General features: G+C 45.7%; 1 protein-coding gene across 6 annotated transcripts in view; it reads left to right on the top strand.

Annotated features, from left to right (window-relative positions):
- Positions 1 to 19,181, top strand: part of LOC134339548 (spectrin beta chain, non-erythrocytic 1-like) — a 509,093-nt gene that overhangs the window by 43,410 nt on the left and 446,502 nt on the right. The window contains exon 1 of one of the 6 annotated variants that reach the window (XM_063036165.1): positions 12,426 to 12,984. The exons of the other annotated variants lie outside the window; for them this stretch is intronic. The gene's annotated coding sequence lies outside the window, so the exon portion shown is untranslated. Of the gene's footprint in view, positions 1 to 12,425; positions 12,985 to 19,181 lie in introns of those variants that run through there. 6 annotated transcript variants of the gene reach the window in all.

The raw sequence follows: 19,181 nt of genomic DNA, 5'->3' as shown, positions 1-19,181 counted from the left end.
ACATTATGACAGATCTCTTAAGCTGCTTGAAATCTTTCGGAGCTCAAAGGAATGAGAAGTTTTGGCTTGAGGAACTCTGACAAGACAGCTTGGGCAAAGGAAGTGGAAAGTGTTCAAGACTATTGGCCCAGTTATTTACACCAGGAGCTCAGCGTAACTCCATTAAGATACTATCAGCGGGATGTAGTGAGCTTATTTCATCTGCAATTCTGCCTCCCAACAATATCCTCTGGGTCAGACGCAATGATTATGGTTATAGAAATAGTAAAAAGTGTGTGGTCATTCTGAAATTCAAACAAACGGAAATGGATGTTTATTAAAGTTGTAGTCAGATGTTGGATAACTGAGCTAGCAGTTTGTGGCACGTGCTAACTTGGCTCTTTTTTTAAAAAAAAGGGAATGTGTATTCAGTGCCTCTCTCTGAAACATTCTCCTATTTGTCTCTCTTCTCCCCCCCCAACCTCACTCGCTGTCCGCCTGTCTCCTCGCTCGCTGTCTCCTCTCCTGTGCAGTTCTCCCTGAGCCTTCATCTCTCTTTCTGAAGTTTGATTTTAAACTCTTCCAACTATTAAAAAATTTTTTTTTTTGCAGTAGTTTTGTGCAACATCCATTATTTTATCGTTGTTGTCTTCTTCACCTCTTGACTTAGTGCTGGGTGCAATCCGAAAAGTCCCAAGCCATGGTGAGTTAGCTGGTGTAGGTCGCGGTGGAGGAGGGAGGGAGCAATGTTTGGTCCTGATTTCTTCCCATTTGTGATTAGCTGAACGATATTGTTGTGTTAGTATTGAGTGAGGATCAGATCGGGCAGCATTTTATCATTGAGTATGGTCATCAATACCTGAAAAGTGACGACTTGATGAAGGCACTGGAGGTTAGGGCTTAATTGTAGACGGTGTCTTTTTAATAGAGTGTTAGTGGATTGAGCGCATAGATCTGTGTGATTGATGTGGCTTTGAATATTCTAATGGCCACTATATCTGGGTCTAAAGGCATCTAATTTCTTTTTATAAAAGGCATCAGCCAGTGGGGGGGATGTGGAGCAGATACATTTGGGCTCACTGTAAATGGTCATAAAATGTACAGGGTTTGAGATCACAGCAACTTCTCCCAATAGAAGTAGAATAATTTATCAAGCACATTGCAGTCAATTCTTTGTAAAGACCTAAAGTGTTATTGCACAGTAATTCCCACCATGGCTGATCACCGCTACTTCCTTAGGACTGTGTGGAGATCCAACATGACATCTAAAACTTTGGCAAGCTACAGATGTGTAGTGGAGAGTGTATTGACTGGCTGCATCACGGCCTGGTATGGAATCACCAATGCCCTTGAATGGAAAATCCTACAAAAGGTTGTGGATTTGGCCCACTGAGCACCTTGACATGAGATACTGTCACGGGAAAGCAGCATCCATCATCAGAGATCCCCACCACCCAGGTCATGCTCTCTTCTTGCTGCTGCCATCAGATAGCAGGTACAAGAGCCCCAGGACTCTCACCACCAGGTTCCAGAACAGTTACTACCCCTCACCCATCAGGCTCTTGAACAAAGGTGGATAACTGCACTCACTTGCCCCATCATTGAGATGTTCCCACAACCACATGGACTCCCTTTCAAGGGCTCTTCATCTCATGTTCTCAGTATTTATTGCTATTTATTTTTATTTGCTTTTATGTTGTTTGTAGTCTTCTGCACTCGAGTTGAAAGCCCTAGTTGAGCGGTCGTTCATTGATCCTGTGGAAATTACCTTTCAATAGATTTGCTGAGTATGCCCACAAGAAAATTAATCTCAGGGTTGTATCTGGTGACGTATATGTACTTTGCTGATAAATTTACTTTGAATTTTGAATAACCAATAACAACATGCAAACTTTAAAAACGTATCGGTTCAGAGTATTTAACTTTTGCATTTATCCTGTTTAATGTGGTGAGGTACCATGCAATGATTTTGGGTTGAGAAAGTGAGATTCATAATTTAATCTTGGGAAATGATCAAGCCAGGGAAGTGGCTTATGTTGCCAAAAACCAACAGCAAACTGCTGGAGGAACTCAGTGAATCAGGAAATGGATGGTTGATGTTTCTTGCTGAGAGAGTAAAGGGAAGGTAACCAGCATAAAGGGATGAGGGGAAAGTTCAAAGTACATGTATTATCAAAGTATTTATGCTATATACAACCGTGAGATTTGTCACCTTACAGGCACCCAATTGAGGGTGGGTGTGTGTGTGCGTGGCCAAGTGGTTAAGGCATTTGACTAGTGATCTGAAGGTTGCTAGTTCGAACCCCAGCCGAGGCAGCGTGGTGTGTCCTTGAGCGAGGCACTTAATCACACATCGCTCTGCGACGACACCGGTGCCAAGCTGTATGGGTCCTAGTGCCCTTCCCTTGGACAACATCAGTGACGTGGAGAGGGGAGACTTGCAGCATGGGCAACTGCTGGTCTTCCACACAACCTTGAGACTTTCCAGGCGCAGATCCATGGTCTCGCAAGACTAATGGATGCCTTGTGTGTGTGTGTGTGTGTGTGTGTGTGTGTGTGTGTGTGTGTGTATAACACCGAATGTGCAGAGAGGAAAAAAAAAATCAAATCATGCAAACAAGAAAAGTAAGCAAATAACATTCAGAGCTGAAGTTTGTGAAAGTGAGTCTACAGCCACGAAGCCGGCAGCTGAAGTCGGGAGCCCATTCGTTGCAGGCTGCAGCCTCACTTCAGTGCAGAAACGAGTGAACCTCACCGAGCAGCGAGCTGAACAGGCTTGTTCCTCGCCTCTGTGGGACACCCTGAACTTTTCAATCCGGCTTGGTGCTTAAATCGGCCAAGCCCCGGGCCGTTCCTTGTTCTCGGACCCGGACCCTGTCGCTTCTGTACACTGCCGGGTCTGAGCCCCGTCTCCTCAACTCGGCCTGTTCCCGACCCTCCACGACTCGCCTCAGTTCTGTCGCGTCCATGGGCAAACGTTGGCTCATTCCCCCACTCTTGTGCCGGGGCCAAGCCGCCTCAGTTCAGCCCGAACACGCCATACCGCAACAGTCCTGCACCTTGGAGTCTTCAGTTCACAGGGCAACGATGCCAGGTCGCCCAGCTGGATGAAAAGCTCAACTCTGAAAGGGAAGTTACAGGTTATTGATTGCAGTGATCGTTTACCGGGGGCGGGGGGGGGGGGGGAAGTTGTGATTGATAAAGTAGTTAGTAGTTTAAGCAACATACATCAAAGTTGCTGGTGAACGCAGCAGGCCAAGCAGCATCTATAGGAAGAGGCGCAGTCGACGTTTCAGGCCGAGACCCTTCGTCAGGACTTCCGCTAGGCCCCACCTCCCCCTCGTACCCCATCTGTTACTCATTTATATACACACATTCTTTCTCTCACTCTCCTTTTTCTCCCTCTGTCCCTCTGAATATACCTCTTGCCCATCCTCTGGGTCACCCCCCCCCGTCTTTCTTCCCGGACCTCCTGTCCCACGATCCTCTCGTATCCCCTTTTGCCTATCACCTGTCCAGCTCTCGGCTCCATCCCTCCCCCTCCTGTCTTCTCCTATCATTTTGCATCTCCCCCTCCCCCTCCAGCTTTCAAATCCCTTACTCACTCTTCCTTCAGTTAGTCCTGACGAAGGGTCTCGGCCTGGAACGTCGACTGCGCCTCTTCCTATAGATGCTGCTTGGCCTGCTGCGTTCACCAGCAACTTTGATGTATGTTGCTTGAATTTCCAGCATCTGCAGAATTCCTGTTAGTTAGTAGTTTGTTTTGTTTGCTGTCGGCAAGTAGCCGCCGAGCTTCACCAGTGCCATCTTAAACCAGTGGGACAGAGCAAGAATTGTCAAGATGGGCTTTTGTTCCAGATTCCGGCGTACACAGTGGCTTGTGTCTCCAGGCAGATGTGATTTTATTTGCTGTTAATAATGTGACTGGTGGCAGAGTAACATAATGGTTAGTGCCGGTGGATGCCGATTGGTACTTGGTTCTTGCCGCTGCCTCTAAGGAGTTTGTACGTTCTTCCCGTGACCGTGTGGGTTTCCTCCGGGTGCTCCGGTTTCCTCCCACAGTCCCGGTGTGTGCAGTAGGGGATTACAAGTTGTGGGCATGCCTTGTTGGCGTTGGAAGTGTGGCGACGCTTACGGGCTGCTTCCAGCACAATTTTCATTGTTTTGATTTTTACGCAAGGTGATGAACGTTTTCGATATTTCCAAGTACATGCGACAAATAAAGCTAATCTTTAATTTCTTCACTGATGCCACTGGAGAGAAATGGAACAAGTTTTGATCAAGGATCTCAGCCCGAAATGTCAACCATTTATTCTTTTCCATAGATTCTGCCTGACCTGCTGATTTCCTCCAGCATTTTTGTGTGTGTGTGTGTGTGTGTGGTGTGGGTTGCTTTGGATTTCCAGCACCTGCAGAATCTCTTGTGTTCATAAGTATCCATTTGAGGAAATGGCCATCTTTCTAACAATTTTACCAATGGATTTGTTTGTATTGAAGCATTTCTTTTAATGCATGAAAAGATCTCCTGAGGGATTGTTTGTGATTAGCAAATGAATAGGCTGCTTCTCAGCTGCTAGTTTATATCTTACGCGGTTTTAATAAATCTTATTTCTAAACGATCTCTGTTCAGATAGGATTCCATTTCTACTCATTTGATAGAGCAGATTTATCTGCCAAATACACATTTATTCGCTAAACTTTTGGGCATAGGCATGGCCTGCTTGCCTTTACACACCTGATGAAGGGTCTCGGCCTGAAACGTCGACTGTTTACTCTTTTCCAAAGATACTAAGTTCCTCCAGCACTGTGTGTGTGTGTGTGTGTGTGTGTGTGTGTGTGTCTTTACATTTCTCCTTGCTTTCAAGCTGTGGTTTACCATCTGAAATGAGGGTATCTGAAATGTTGTTGAGCTTGGAGTCACACCTGGGAAATGAGTAAATCAGATAGATTCATGCCCCCCCCCCCGCCCACTAGCCTTTTAATCCCCATTTACCTAATTCCTCGGAACTGAAATTTCCCAGCTACTGTTGTGGGATTTGGACTCCTGTCTCTGGATGAGTTGTCCAGGCCCGTGACTATCTCTGCAGGGGTTTCATGGCTATGTTGTTGTAACCTGCATCAAACAGCACCTAGAGCTGTTGTGTGGCACTTGTTCTGTGTAGTTTTGGTAAAAAATGGTGGTTGAAGAATATTTTCATTCCTTGTCTTCATATGACCATGGACAGAGCATTGGCATATTATCAGAGTATGTATATGTCACTATGTTTTACCCTGAGATTCATTTCCTTGCAGGCATATACAAAGAAGTAAAATAGTCAGTGGAAAAACTACAGACAAACAATAGCCAATGTGCAAAGGAAGACAATCTGGGCAAATGATAGTCATAAGCAAAACTGAGAACATGAGTTGTAGAGTCCTTGAAATTGAGTCTGTAGGTTGTGGAATCAGTTCAAGAGTTGAGGTTTCCCTGCCAGTTCAGGAGCCAGATGGCTGAAGGGTACCAGTTGTTGGGATCTAGGGCTCTGGTACCTCCTGCCTGATGGTAGCAGTGATATTTGGGCAAACTATCTCTCAAACTGGCCATATTTGGAGATTCTGTTTGGGAGCATATAGTAGTTAAACTGCATCATATACCTGGTCTTTATTTAAAACAAAATCTTTTGCAAATAACTGATTGTGAGAAATACTGAGGAAAGTCCTGCTTCAAATTTTGTCTAAAGCCACTGACTTTTTGTAGACAAGTCGGTTTAGAACTTATTTATTTTGTCAGAATTGTCCCCTCCTTTTCCCAAAACTATTGATTCTCGTTAAGAGTATCCAACCTGCATGACTGTTATTGTGAGATGAATCGTGACTGGTCCTTTGGCAGCACATCAACTGCATGGGCGCTGGACTGACTTTGATCTTCCTGGCCTATGTTAAGTCTGTTTCCAGGTGGAGTGATCCTGATCCCTTTTCCCTCCGTCGAGATAGGAACAGAATTAGGCCATCTGGCCCATCGAGTCTGCTCCACATTTCATCATGGCTGATTTATTAACCCCCACCCCCCTCAAGGCCATTCTCCTGCCTTCTCCCTGTAACCTTTGACACCCTTTACTAATTAGTCTCCACTTTAAATAACTTCACCTCCACAGGCATCTGTGGCAATGAATTCCACAGATTCACCAGCCTCTGGCTAAAGAAATTCCTCCTCATCTCTGTTCTAAAGGGACGTCCTTCTATTGTGAAGCTCTGCCCTCTGGCCGTAGAGTTCCCTAATATAATAATATCTTTATTTATAGAGCGCGTTTCGTACAGATGATGTAGTTGAAAATAATTCACAATGCGATTAACAGTACAAATGTGAAAATAAAAGGCAAAAGGATGTCAGTTAAAAGCAAAGTAAAATAAATCGGTTTTGAGCTGGCATTGAAAAGGGTCAACTGAGTCTGTGTCCCTTAATTTTAAGTATTGAATTCCACAGTTTTGAAGCAGTGTTTTTTTTTAAAAAAAAGCTGACCTGTCATTCTGCAGGAAAACAATCTCTCCACGTCCACTCCATCTAGGCAATTGAATATTCGATTGGTTTCAATGAGATTTCCTCCCCACGCCCACTCATTCTTCCCAACTTCAGCGAGTACAGGCCCAAACCTGTGAAATGCTCCTCACAGGTTAACCCTGTCATTTTTGGGGTCATTCTTGTGAATCTCCTCTGGACTCTCGCCAATCAGTATAAACCTCTACCCTGCCCTTCTGAGAGAAACTAAAACCATGGGGTTAGAAGTTGTACTATACTCAGAATGGAGATCGTTTGATAATTTACCTTGTGGGTCAGGGTTAACATGCGTGGGTGGCAAGGTGGAGATCCGTCTCTACCAATGATCACCCTTGGGCAAGGTGTAGCACTTGCGTAGCACCCCCCCCCCCCAGATCAGGGTCATGTGAAGCCATGGGAACAGGTGGTGGGTGGCCGTTTTTAACAGTTGGTGCGTATCACAAGTCCTGATTATGTGACCACTGATGCCAGGCAGGCAATTTCAGAAGAGTATTGATACTGGCTGGAGTCGCCCAGCTTGTAAAGACACACTGCCTCGCAAACCACTTCTGAAGAAAAATTTGCCAAGAACAGTCATGGTCATGGAAAGTCCATGATTGTCTACGTCATACGACATGAACAAAGGTCAAGACTTGCGTTAAACACTGCTGTAAGAGCCTTTACAGGTGTAAATGATCTGGATCTTGGTCTGTAATTTATGTGTAACAGTCCTCCACTCTTTTTTCTTCATACATTAATTCACAAAGGAAAGTAACTTGGGTTTCTGCTCTGAGTTCTCTTATTTCTGCTCTTTAGTATTGCCTGTTTGCCTTCAGCTGAGATAGACACCCTTCCCAGTCCCCTGCTTGTTGGTTGACAGAATTTTACCGCTAGAATGAGGGAGACGGCTGAAGATCAGACAATGATTGTGGCGCGGCATCTAAACTGGAGTCGGTGCTGCCCCCAGTGTTCGCTTGGCAGATGACAAGCCATATTCTGTTTGACTGCAGACTGCTGCAACATTCATGGATTCAGGGTCTTGGGCTTTAATATTTTTTTTAGTGTGTGTGACTGTATTTTACTGATGTCTTATGTGCTGTATGTGCCTCGTACTGTGTATGACAGTTAGTACTTTGAGCCTGGAGTAACACTGTTTCATTTGGCTATATTCTTGGGTATTCAAAGTCAAAGTTCAAAGTAAATTTTATTAACAAAGTAATATTTCACCATATACAACCCTGAGATTCATTTTCCTGTGGGCACACTCAGCAAACCTATAGAATAGTAACTGCAAACAGGATCAGTGAAAGATCAACCAGAGTGCAGAAGACAACAAACTGTGCAAATGCAAATATAAATAAATAGCAGTAAACAATGAGAACATGAGATAAAGAATCCTTGAAAATGGAATCATTGGTTGTGGGGAACACCCTAATGGATGGGCAAGTGAGTGTAGTTTTAGATTAGATTACGAGGACACGCAGTCCTCTTTTATTGTCATTTAGTAATGCATGCATTAAGAAATGATACAATACTCCTCCGGTGTGATATCACAGAAACACAGGACAGACCCAAGAGGAGGGAGGAGATGATGGTGACGCAATGCAGTGCGCGCGTCCCCTCCGGTGAAATGATATCGTATTTGTTAAATAGGGGCCGTGCGCAATCCTGATTTGATGGAGACGGATGTGAGAAGCACGGAGGAGCATCTGGAGAAACTTCTGAAATGCCTGGTTTGCTGCCGCTGCTACTGTGCGATCCAGAATCTCCGGAGGGAAGGCCCCAAAATCCTCGGCTTTGCCTGTTGCTGGCAGCCGGGGCTGGGGTCGAAGCGCTCAGCAGAGATGGTGCTCTGTGTCGGAGGGCTGGTCGGAGCTCGAAGTTTTCGGACGGACTCGGAATCGGACTGTGGTCGGGTATGGCAGGGAGAGTTTTCTTCCTTCTCCCATCTGCATGAGATGTGGGACTTTCGAGAGACTTTGAACTATTTTTTACCATGCTCATGGCCTATTCTTCATCAAGTTACGGTATTGCTTGCACTGTTGTAACTATATGTTATAATTATGTGGCTTTTGTCAGTTTTTCAGTCTTGGTCTGTCCTGTGTTTCTGTGATATCGTACTGGAGGAACATTGTATCATTTTTTAATGCATGCATTTCTAAATGACAATAAACGAGGACTGAGTGTCCTCATAATCTAAAAAAAAACCAAGACTTAAAAAAAACTGACAAAAACCACATAATTATAACATACAGTTACAACAGTGCAAAGCAATACAGTAATTAGATAAAGAACAGACCATGGGCACGGTAAAAAAAGAAAGTCTCAAAGTCCCGATAGCCCCATCATCTCACGCAGACAGTAGAAGGAAGAGAAACTCTCTCCCTGCCATGAATCTCCAGCGCCGCAAACTTGCTGATGCAGCATCCTGGAAGCACCCGACCACAGCGGACTCTTGAGTCCATCTGAAAACTTCAAGCCTCCGACCAGCCCTCCGACACCGAGCACCATCTCTGCCGAGCACTTCGACCCCGGCCCCAGCAACAGGCAATAGGCAAAGCCGAGGATTTGGGGCCTTCCCCTCCTGAGATTCTCGATCGCACAGTAGCAGCGGCAGCGAAGCGGGCATTTCAGAGGTTTCTCCAGATGTTCCTCCGTGCTCTCACGTCCGTCTCCATCAAATCAGGGCTGTGTACGGTACCTACTTAACAAATACAATATCATTTCGGAGTGGTAACTGTTCTTGAACCTGGTGGTGTGAGTCCTGAGGCTCTTGTACCTTCTACCTGATGGCAGTAGCAAGAAGAGAGCACGGCCTGGGTGGTTGAGTGATAATTAGGCTCGAACTTGAACTCCAGCCACTATGAAGAAGTCGAATCATAAGTGTTTGGGATAAGATTGTGACAGTTGTCTTACTCACTATTCATACTAAAGATGAATTTCTACCCTAGGGAATTGGAACTTTATTGAGATACAAGTGCAGAACAGGCCCTTCGAGCCACGCCAGCCAGCAATCCCCTGATTTTTAATCTGAAAGTAATGACAGGACAATTTACCATGGCCAATTAACTTACCAATCAGTACTTCTTTGGACTGTGGGAGGACACCCATGTGGTCACGGTCACGAACGTACAGATGGAACAAGCCACTATTTCTCTGATTTTTGGCTCTTGAGCATTCACATCTTTGCGACAATGTTTATGAAACACTGAATAGATCTTTATCGTATGAGCAGTGATCTGGCAGAGTGGGTTGCCTACCTGTGGACTTGCATTGAAGTCAAATTACCAGTACACTGTGTAGCTGGTACAAGCAAAAATTATATCTAAGTAGACTTCCATTATGGAGGTAGAAATGTTGTAAATGTCCAGTAATTTGGAGAACAAAGGGCTTCATTGCCATTCTCTCCCCATAGTTTTGTACGTCCATCACTTAGTTATTAATTTGGCTGCCTGAATTACTTTACCCATTTCTCCCAACAAGATTAGCCTGAATGAATCGAGTTCCTGAATTGCAGAACTCAGTTGCCTTGAGAAATGTCTAGGTTGAAAAGCAAATTAATATTCAGAGACTGTCATACTGTTAGAGATGTATTTTTCTCAGAGGCCAGAAGCTGTTTATTATAAACTAAGCCAGAACTTCATAACTATTAAATCAGAAGAAGCATAGCTGCCAAGGGGCGATTACAGTGATATTCAGATGACGCGGTAAGTCTGATTCACATCATTATAACATTGAGAATAATACGCTTGGCTGTTAAGGATATAATTGCTCACAATATTTTTGTTCAGGTGAGATTCACAAGGAGAAATTATAACAGTCCCGTGCATGTTGTTGAAAATTTGGATATGGTTGTGAAAGTTCGATGGGGTTAATGAAACGTGTTTGAACCACTGACTAATCTGTGGTCACTTCACCTCAAAAGTTGAAAGTAAGTTTTTATTATCAGAGTACATATGTCACCACATGCAACCCTGAGATTCATTTTCCTGTGGACATACTCAGCAAATCATCTTGTTCCTTTCCGTGCCTTGGGGCATATGGGGCTGCATTTTTGCCGTTTCTGCAGCATTTTGTCTGCTTTTTACGAGGCTGAGTTGCTAGCTCGACGCTCAACCCGGCATGGATAGAAAGTGCGCAAGGAGCTGGCCAGATTCAGGACCATTCTCCTCGAAGTCTGGTGCTGATGCCACTGTACCACTGGCCGGCCGACTCAGCAAATCTATAGAATAGTAACTGTAAACGGGATCAGTGAAAGATCAATCAGAGTGCAGAAGACAACAAACTGTGCAAATGCAAATATAAATAAATAGCAAGAACATGAGGTAAAGAGTCCTTAAAGTGAGATCATTGGTTGTAGGAACATCTCATTGATGGGGCAAGTGAGTGTAGTTTCTCCTTTTGTTCAAGAGCCTGATGGTTGAGGGGTCTTGAACCTGGTGGTGCGAGTCCTGAGGCTCCTGTACTTTCTACCTGATGGCAGCAGTGAGAAGAGAGCACGGTCTTGGTGGTGAGGATCTCCAATGATGGATACTCCTACGACAGCATTTCATGTAGATGTGTTCAGTGGTTGGGGGGGCTTTACCTGTGATGTACTGAGCTTCCAGTTGTAAGGACTGTGGGTGAGATATTTCCTTTGCCAGGGTTGGTGCTTGAGACTTTGAAGAATTCTGGCACAAAACTACAGATGGATATAAGTGATTAAGAATTTTTAACGAGAAAAAAATACGATTGCAGGGGGTGAGAGACTTGGAAATGAATTTGATTTGATTCATGGGAGAAGTGGTCAAAGCTCCTTTGAGGAAATAATGTGAATTAGAATGATTCCAGGCAGGAAAGGGTTAACGTACCAGGATGGCTCTCGGCCTGAACTCGCCGGAATTTAGAAGTAAGTTAATAAGTTCTTGATTAGTAAGGGCGTGTCAGAGGTTAGAGGGAGAAGGCAGGAGAATGGGTTTGAGAGAGATGATAAATCAGCCATGATCGAGTAGTAGAGCAGTCTCGATGATCCAAATGGCATAATTCAGCTTTTGTGTCTTATGGTGGTGGTTGTCCGTCGTGTCCGATGACAGGAGACCTGTGCGGGAGAGTTTTTAAAGTGGAAAAGCCATCGCACTGGGGCAGTTCTGAGACTTCGACCTCAGAAGTCCGGGTCCAGTGGTACGAACAAGCGTCACAAACTGGGATCTTCCTTGGTTGCAGTGGATGACTGTGACATCTTCTGTGCCTTGTCATGCCCTTCGCTCTCCATCGAGTGTAGCAGTGCTGTCTTCCTGGCCGTTGGATATCACTGTAGACCTCATCCGCCCGGTCTGCCGGAACTGACTCTGCATGCTGGGTTAGGCAAGTCTCCAGGGTATGAGGCGGACTGGTCGGATGAGGTCGACGTTTCGGGCCGAGACCCTTCATCGGGACTGCAAAGGAAGGGGAGAAGTCAGGGTAAGAAGGTGGGGAGGGGAGGAAGAAGTACAAGGTAGTAGGTGATGGGTGAAATGGGGAGTAAAGAGCTGGGAAGTAGATTGGTGAAAGAGATAAAGGGCTGGAGAAGGGGGAGTCTGAGAGAGCTGATGGGCAGGTAGGGAGAAGAGGGGGGAATGGGGATTGGTGGGTGGGGGAGCAATTTCTGGCAGTTTGAGGAATCTATGCTCGTGCCATCAGGTTGGAGGCTCCCTGGACGAAATACAAGGTGTTGCTTCTCCAACCTGAGTGTGACAGAGGAGGCCATGGAATGGGAAGTAGAATTGAAATGGGTGGCCACTGGGAGACCTGCTTTATGTTTGACAACTGGAACGTCAGCATGTCCACTGCAGACAGGACATAGATTTTGCACAATATGGTTGCCTAGTGCTGTGCAGATGTAGGTGGGAGGGCGGGGGGGGCGGGGCATACTGACAGGACCGAATGCAGTCAATGAGCTCAGAGAAAGTGCGTGTGAATCCTTGCCTGACACGGATATGCTCTTTGGATTGTGATGAAAGTACACATAGACTAAGATGTTAACTGGCCTGTGCTGGCACCAGTGGGATCAGCAGTTGATCTGCCATCTGTCTTCAGGAGAAAGAGAGATAAGGAAAACAATGGAGCAGCATTTGGAGATGTTAATGAAGAGACGGGAGAGCTGTCAAGACCGGCTCCTCTTTGAACCCTGAACTGTTTGAAGTGATGGACAGGCGATACCCCAGCAGGGGGATAAAAAGGGACAGGTTCGCTAAGGCAAGACACACACGACACCACGAGGTAACAAGACCCTGGAAGCGGTGCGCCTCCCACAAGTCGGTGGGAGTTTTGGAGGGCTGGTCGCGGGACCAAGCCATAGACGCACAGGGTGGAAAGGTACGATCGGCGGGAACCTGGTGTGTGTCTGCCCTTGCCTGGGTGCCAGGTTCACCGCAGAGAAACGATCGTATCTGGAAACGGAGGGGTCACAGTCGGTGACCTCAGAAGACATTACAAAGGGCTCGCCCAAAAGCTGACTGCGAAGAATGTCGAAGGTCTGTGTGGAAGCCGTTTGAATATTCATTCGCTTTTGCTCTCTCTCTCTCCTTCCCCCCCCCCACCCCCGTCCATCGCCACGGCAGTGATTACTGTGAACTGAACTGAATTCAATTGAACTGAACTTTGTGTCACTTTGAAACTGGTCATTTACCCCTAGACGACGATAGAGCTTGATTGATCCTATTATCCTAGTTTCTGTGTACATGTGTGTTTATCATTGCTGAACTGTTGTATTCATTATCCTTTTGATTAGAGTACTGTGTTGCTTATTTCTTTAATAAAACTTTCTTAGTTCCAGTAATCCAGACTCCAACTGAGTGATCCATTTCTGCTGGTTTGGCAACCCAGTTACGGGGTACGTAACAGGATCCCTTGATGGTGGCGAGGGAAGACGTGCAGGGGTAGGTGTCGAACCTCCTACGGTTGCGGGGGGGGGTGAGAGTCGCCAGGAGGTGGAGGTGAGGGACGAGTGAAGCAGGCGGGAGTGGTTCCAGTGGAAAGCAGGAAGAGGCAAGAGGGGAAGATGTGACTGGTGATGGGGTCCTGTTGCGGCTGGTGTGAATGGTGTGCTGGACACGGAGGTTGCAATGGTGTTGGTATGCAGCATTTTGTGTGTGTTGCTGGAATTTCCAGCATCTGCAGGTTTTCTCTTGTGTGTGATGGGTATGGTGAAAAAGTTGAGTGTAGGAGCATGCACTCTGTCCTGAGCATTTGTGTTCTGTATTATGATAACTAATCACATTAGTTGGGGGTAGGGTGTATTCTTATTCCCTGGCAGTTTATAGCTTGGGACTGGCAGAGGTCATGTCTTTGCTGACCACTTAATACCATTTACCATCGTGTCAAGATTGTATGTTTGGTAATTGCCGACAAAGGATTTGATCCATTGGAGCTGAGGGTGAGTCACGCAAGTATAACAGCCCCATCTGAGGTGGCAGGCTGGCCACAATTGTTTTGATTTTGGATCAGTTTATGTTTTTGTCACTGCAGTGAGGACCAAGGGAACTCCAACTCTTTGTTGTTCCAGTGAAAGGGGGAGGAGGAGTGTTGGGGAAGAACAGACTCCTGAAATGTGAGTGAGGACTCCGTTAACCACGATTGCAGGGAAAGGACGGCACTTCAGATGTTTTGGACCTGAAAGCCTTGCCTTGAGAACAGAAACGTCAGAGGAAGAGAAATAGAGAAATGGAGAAAAGGCGTCCTTACAGGCGAGTGGGTGTGAGAAAATGTAGTCAAGCTCGCTGTGGGAGTCGGTGGGTTTATCGTAAATATCAGCAGATAGTTTGTCTGCTGAATGGAGACAGAGAGTTCCGAAATGGAGAGAGGTGTCAGGAATGCTCTCTATCTTCTTGGCCAGGCCAGTCAGCAGACTTCCTCATCGGTCTGCTTTAAGGCCTGGCCAAGATCGCTGACAACTGAATCAGTATCGGGTATAATATCACCGGCATGTGTCGTGAAGTTTGCTAACTTAGCGGCAGCAATGCCATGCAAAACGTGACACGTAGAAAAATAAAGTAATGAATTACAGTAAGTATATATGTATATTTAATAGTTAAATTAAGAATAGTAGTGCAAGAACGTCCTGAAGAAAAAACATTTCAGGATGCATATTGTATACATTTATCTGACATTAAACTGAACCTTTGAAAACAGAAATAATTGTTAAAAAACTATTGAGGTAGTGTTCATGGGTTCAGTGTCCATTCAGAAATCGGATGGCAGAGGGGAAGAAACTGTTCCTGAATCACTGAGTGTGTGTCTTCAGGCTCCTGTACCTCCTTCCTGATGGTAACAATGAGAAGAGAGCATGTCCTGTGATGGGGTTCTTAATGATGGACGCTACCTTTCTGAGGCATCGCTCCCTGAAGGTGTCTTGGGTACTATGGAGGCTGGTGCCCATGATGGAGCAGACCAACTTCCTGTAGCTTCTTTTGATCCTGTACAGTAGCACCCCCCGCCCCCGCCATGCTCCAGTGATGCTCTCAGGAAGCTTGAGCTGACTGCCCCTCTTTGAAGGGTATATCCATGCTTAGGTCTTCCTGGAGAAGGAGTATGTGGTGTCCATTGGCTCACTGAGGATCTTCCGGGACTTTGTGAGCTGGAGTGGAAATCTTCAGTATCGGTGTTGTTGATATTTCAATGCAAACACTTTAAAGCAGAAAAAACACGTATCAAATGAAGTTCAGGGAGATAAACACCCTTCCCCCAAATGTGTTGAGATGCAAAGTAAAATGTCCTCCCACTCTACCATCAGTCCTGGGCAGGTACAGCGGGGATTTGAAACTGAGTAATGTTCGCCCTACCTCATCCCATTGCGAAGTCCCAGGCACAGCTTGAGTTGGGTATTGTGTGTAAAGCTCCCTCAGAAAAGATTGTGCAACATGCACAGAGTGCTGGAGGAGCTCAGCAGGATGGGCAGCCTAGAAGGAGGGGAATTGGGACTGTCTACACCCCTCGAGAGATGCTGCCTGACTTGTGGAGTTCCTCCAACACGTTGAGCATATTGCTGAAGATCTCCAGCATCTGCAGAGTCCCTTGTGTCAAAGGTTGTGTACGTTACCCACTTTAGAAAGAACCTCCTTTCTGTCTTCTATCCTTGTGTTACTTTTCTGGTTTCATACCAGCCTTCCTGGACTCTTCACTGAAATGAGATGACCACAGCAAGAGAAGAACTGACAAAGCGTGGCAATAAGGCTGCCTCCAACCTCTTCCATTAGGAAGTTGCATAAACATTTTTGAGGTGTTGCTTGTGAATAGGATGCTTTGTATGTTGAGTTAATAATTGTTTGGATGTTGAGTAAGATATTTATTATTATTGCTGGCTCGCAGCTCAGAGTCCAAGCTTGGGCGTCTTTATCTTTTGACAGGAGGAGTCCGCACTGAAAAGGAAACACTTTGATGTTGACTTGCTCAAAGCTGACTTCTGAGAAGTTATTTTACTGTCTGCTGACATGGCAGCCTTTTGAAAATACTTGCTGAGACTCTGGAGAATTTGGGTCTCTGAGAGCTTCAAACATATTTGGCGGGGCAGATGTGCTGACCTTGTCCTGACCCCGACATTCTGATGCAAGACAGCGGGTTTGGGGGTGGTCTCCTAAGTTCTCACTGACCTTAAACCTTCACTGATTGCATTTAAAGGCATATGACAACAAGCCTGATTTTAAATTCTACCCTCATATACCTGAGGTGGCTCTGCTAATCTGCAGTACCACTGCTTTTCATCAGCCATTGTGCCATTTCTTGAAACTTCTTCCTGAAAAGTGTGGGTTTTTGTTTCAATTTGGCTGTGCTGAGTGGTAGGTGGCGGGGTGGAGATGCGTCTCTACCAGAGGAGGTGTGAGGTGCTCCTTCCCTCCGCTAGCCTGCAGGTCACCTTTGGACAAGGTGTAGCAAATGCTAACCGGCCCCTCGATTAGGGTCACGTTAAGCATGGGGAGCAGGTATTGGATGGTCGTATGAGCAGCCAGTGCATATCACAAGTCCTGGTTATGCAACTACTGACGCTGGGCAGACGATCTTAGAAGAGCTGATGATGGCTGGGGTCACCTGTCTTGTAAAGACACTGGCCCAGAAAAAGGCAGTGACAAACCTCTTCTGAAGAAAATTTTGCCAAGAACAATCATGGTCACGGAGACCATGATCGCCTGTGTCATACAACATGGCACATGATGATGTGCTGAGTGAAACTGGAGAGAGTTCAAAGGAGGTTCACAGAAATGATTCGAGGATTGCATGGCTTGTCATAAGAAGAGTGTTTGATGGCCCTGGGCGTGTATTCACTGGTGACCTAATTGAAACCTCTTGAATGGTGAAGGCCTTGATTGAGTGGAAGTAGAGAGGATGTTTCCAATGATGGGAAAGTCTAAGACCTGAGGGCACAGCCTCAGAATAGAGGGGCACCCTTTTAGAACGAAGGTGAGAAAGGATTTCTTTAGCCAGAGAATTGGGACTCTGTGGAATTCATTGCCAAAGGCGGCTATGGAGGCCAAGTCTTCACCTATATTTAAGGCAGGTTCTTGATTGGTCAGGTCATGAAGACAGGAGATTGGGGCTGAGAGGGGAAAATGGAGCAGCCATAATGAAATGGCAGAGCAGACTCTGGGACAAATGGCCTAATTCTTGCTCCTAAAACTTAGTCTTGTGGATTGTGCATAGTGGTGTAAGCACTCCAGGGTAGTGCAGGGTAGAAGGGGTTAGTTTTAATTCTTGGTCCTTACCAGGTTTTGCAGATCTCACCCAGGTCAGCAGCTGAGGGTGTCACAGGGATGTCTTCCTGTGTTATCCCACTTCTGAAATGCAAAGTCACCACCGACAGAGGAGAGTCATTTTCAAGAAGTAAGCCCCTTGACTGATTCGGGAGGTTGAACACTCTGAACACAGTCTGTGTTTCACCAGTGCTTGGTTTGTCACTCTCAGGATATGATGCAGTCTAGTATGAGAGGGCATGACTTAAGGATTGAAGGGCACCCATTCAGAGCAGAAATGCAAAGAATTTTTTTTAGTCAGAGGGTGGTGAATCTGTGGAATTTGTTGCCATGGGTGGCAGTAGAGGCCAAGTCATTGGGTGTATTTAAGGCAGAGATTGATAGGTATCTGAGTAGCTAGGGCATCAAAGGTTATGGTGAGAAGGCGGGGAAGTGGGACTAATTGGGAGAATGGATCAGCTCATGATAAAATGGCGGAGCAGACTCGATGGGCCGAATGGCTGACTTCTGCTCCTTTGTCTTATGGTCTTATGGATATCATGCTGATTTTTAAAAAAAAAATCAATTTAGTGAGCTACTGAAGGAAAGGGGGTTATTTAATCCTTAAACTAAAATGCTGCCGGGCCTGAAATTGATAAGCATTTTCTGATCTGCACAATTCTCACATAAAACAGCTTATCAAGGTTGTCCCAAGGCCAAATCGATAGGACACCAATTAATTTTATTTTCTGAGTTAGATGACGCTTACTCGTATTTGTGTCAAAAACTGCAATTCTCTGATGCCATTTTCAACAAATATCCCCAGGTTCTTCTCGGTCAATGAAGGAAGGCTCGCTTTTAACATGTAGTATGTAGGGCAGTTGAAATGTAGGACACGTGGCAGTCATTTTGTAAACATCACAACAATAAGTGGACTATCCATTTTTTTTTTACTAAAATGGATGCTGCCAGCACAAGTGGCGCATGTGGGCTCGGTCTCAATGTTTGAGAGAAGTTTGGATGGGTACATGGATGGTAGGGGTGTGGAGGACTACTGTGCCAGTGCAGGTGGACGGGAGTCGGCTGTTTAAATGGTTTTGGCGCGGACTAGATGGGCCTGTTTCTCTGCTGTACTTTTCCGTGACACTATAATGTTAGGCGGTCAGGTGAAGTTGGTTATCATTTAACTATATAACGTGTATAACCAGGAATTGAAAATACACGTGCACTAAGATGTTAACTGTCCTGTGCTATCACCAGTGGGATCATAAGTTGATCTGCCACCTGTCGTATTGGGAGTTTCGGCCCGCTTATGACAAGACTCCCTCGAGGTGGTGGGCCAGCATAAACAAGACGATATGCACATAATACACAACTTGTGATGGTAAGAACAAAATCTACAAATGAACTAAAGTGCGTAGAATAAACATTGTAAGGTATGGAACTCCGAATGCAACACTTATTACTTGCCACTTTATTGGTGATAACTGGACGGTGATGACGTGAGATCTTTTATGTACACTTGCCAGAGCAGAGAGAGAGAGTCTGGGTTTAGTATCTCGGCTAATAGATGGGATTTCTGATCGTGCGGTGCTCCCTCAGCACTGTGCCAGATGGTTGCTGGCAGGTTTGTGGTCACGTCTCCGCAGTGGGATTTGAAAATGGTGCCATTAAGCCGAGAGTGAGAGTACTTCCATCTGAGCCACAGGCAGAGGAGTCGCACCAGCTTTCATTGTAAAAGGAGCCCGTTCACTCTGGCGTGTCTGTCTCCAGCCTCCATTATCTTTCCCCGGCACTGCATTTCCTCTGCTTTAAGTCATTCATTAGTGGTGTGGTCCCGACATCGACATTTCCCTCGAGGACTTCCCGGGGAGTTTTGACGTCAAGATATTTCTCCTGGCCGTTATTTCGGTCTTTAAAGTGATGAACTCTTGCCACTCCCCAGGCAGAATATATAGTGTATTCGCCCGTCAAAATCCTTCATTGTCGTTGGATCCTTTTAGCAGCCT

The sequence above is a fragment of the Mobula hypostoma genome, chromosome 30 (assembly GCF_963921235.1).
Source record: "Mobula hypostoma chromosome 30, sMobHyp1.1, whole genome shotgun sequence".
Lineage (NCBI taxonomy): Eukaryota > Metazoa > Chordata > Chondrichthyes > Myliobatiformes > Myliobatidae > Mobula > Mobula hypostoma.
Note: the sequence above shows the minus strand (reverse complement) of the source record. Positions and strands in the feature narration are given on the sequence as shown.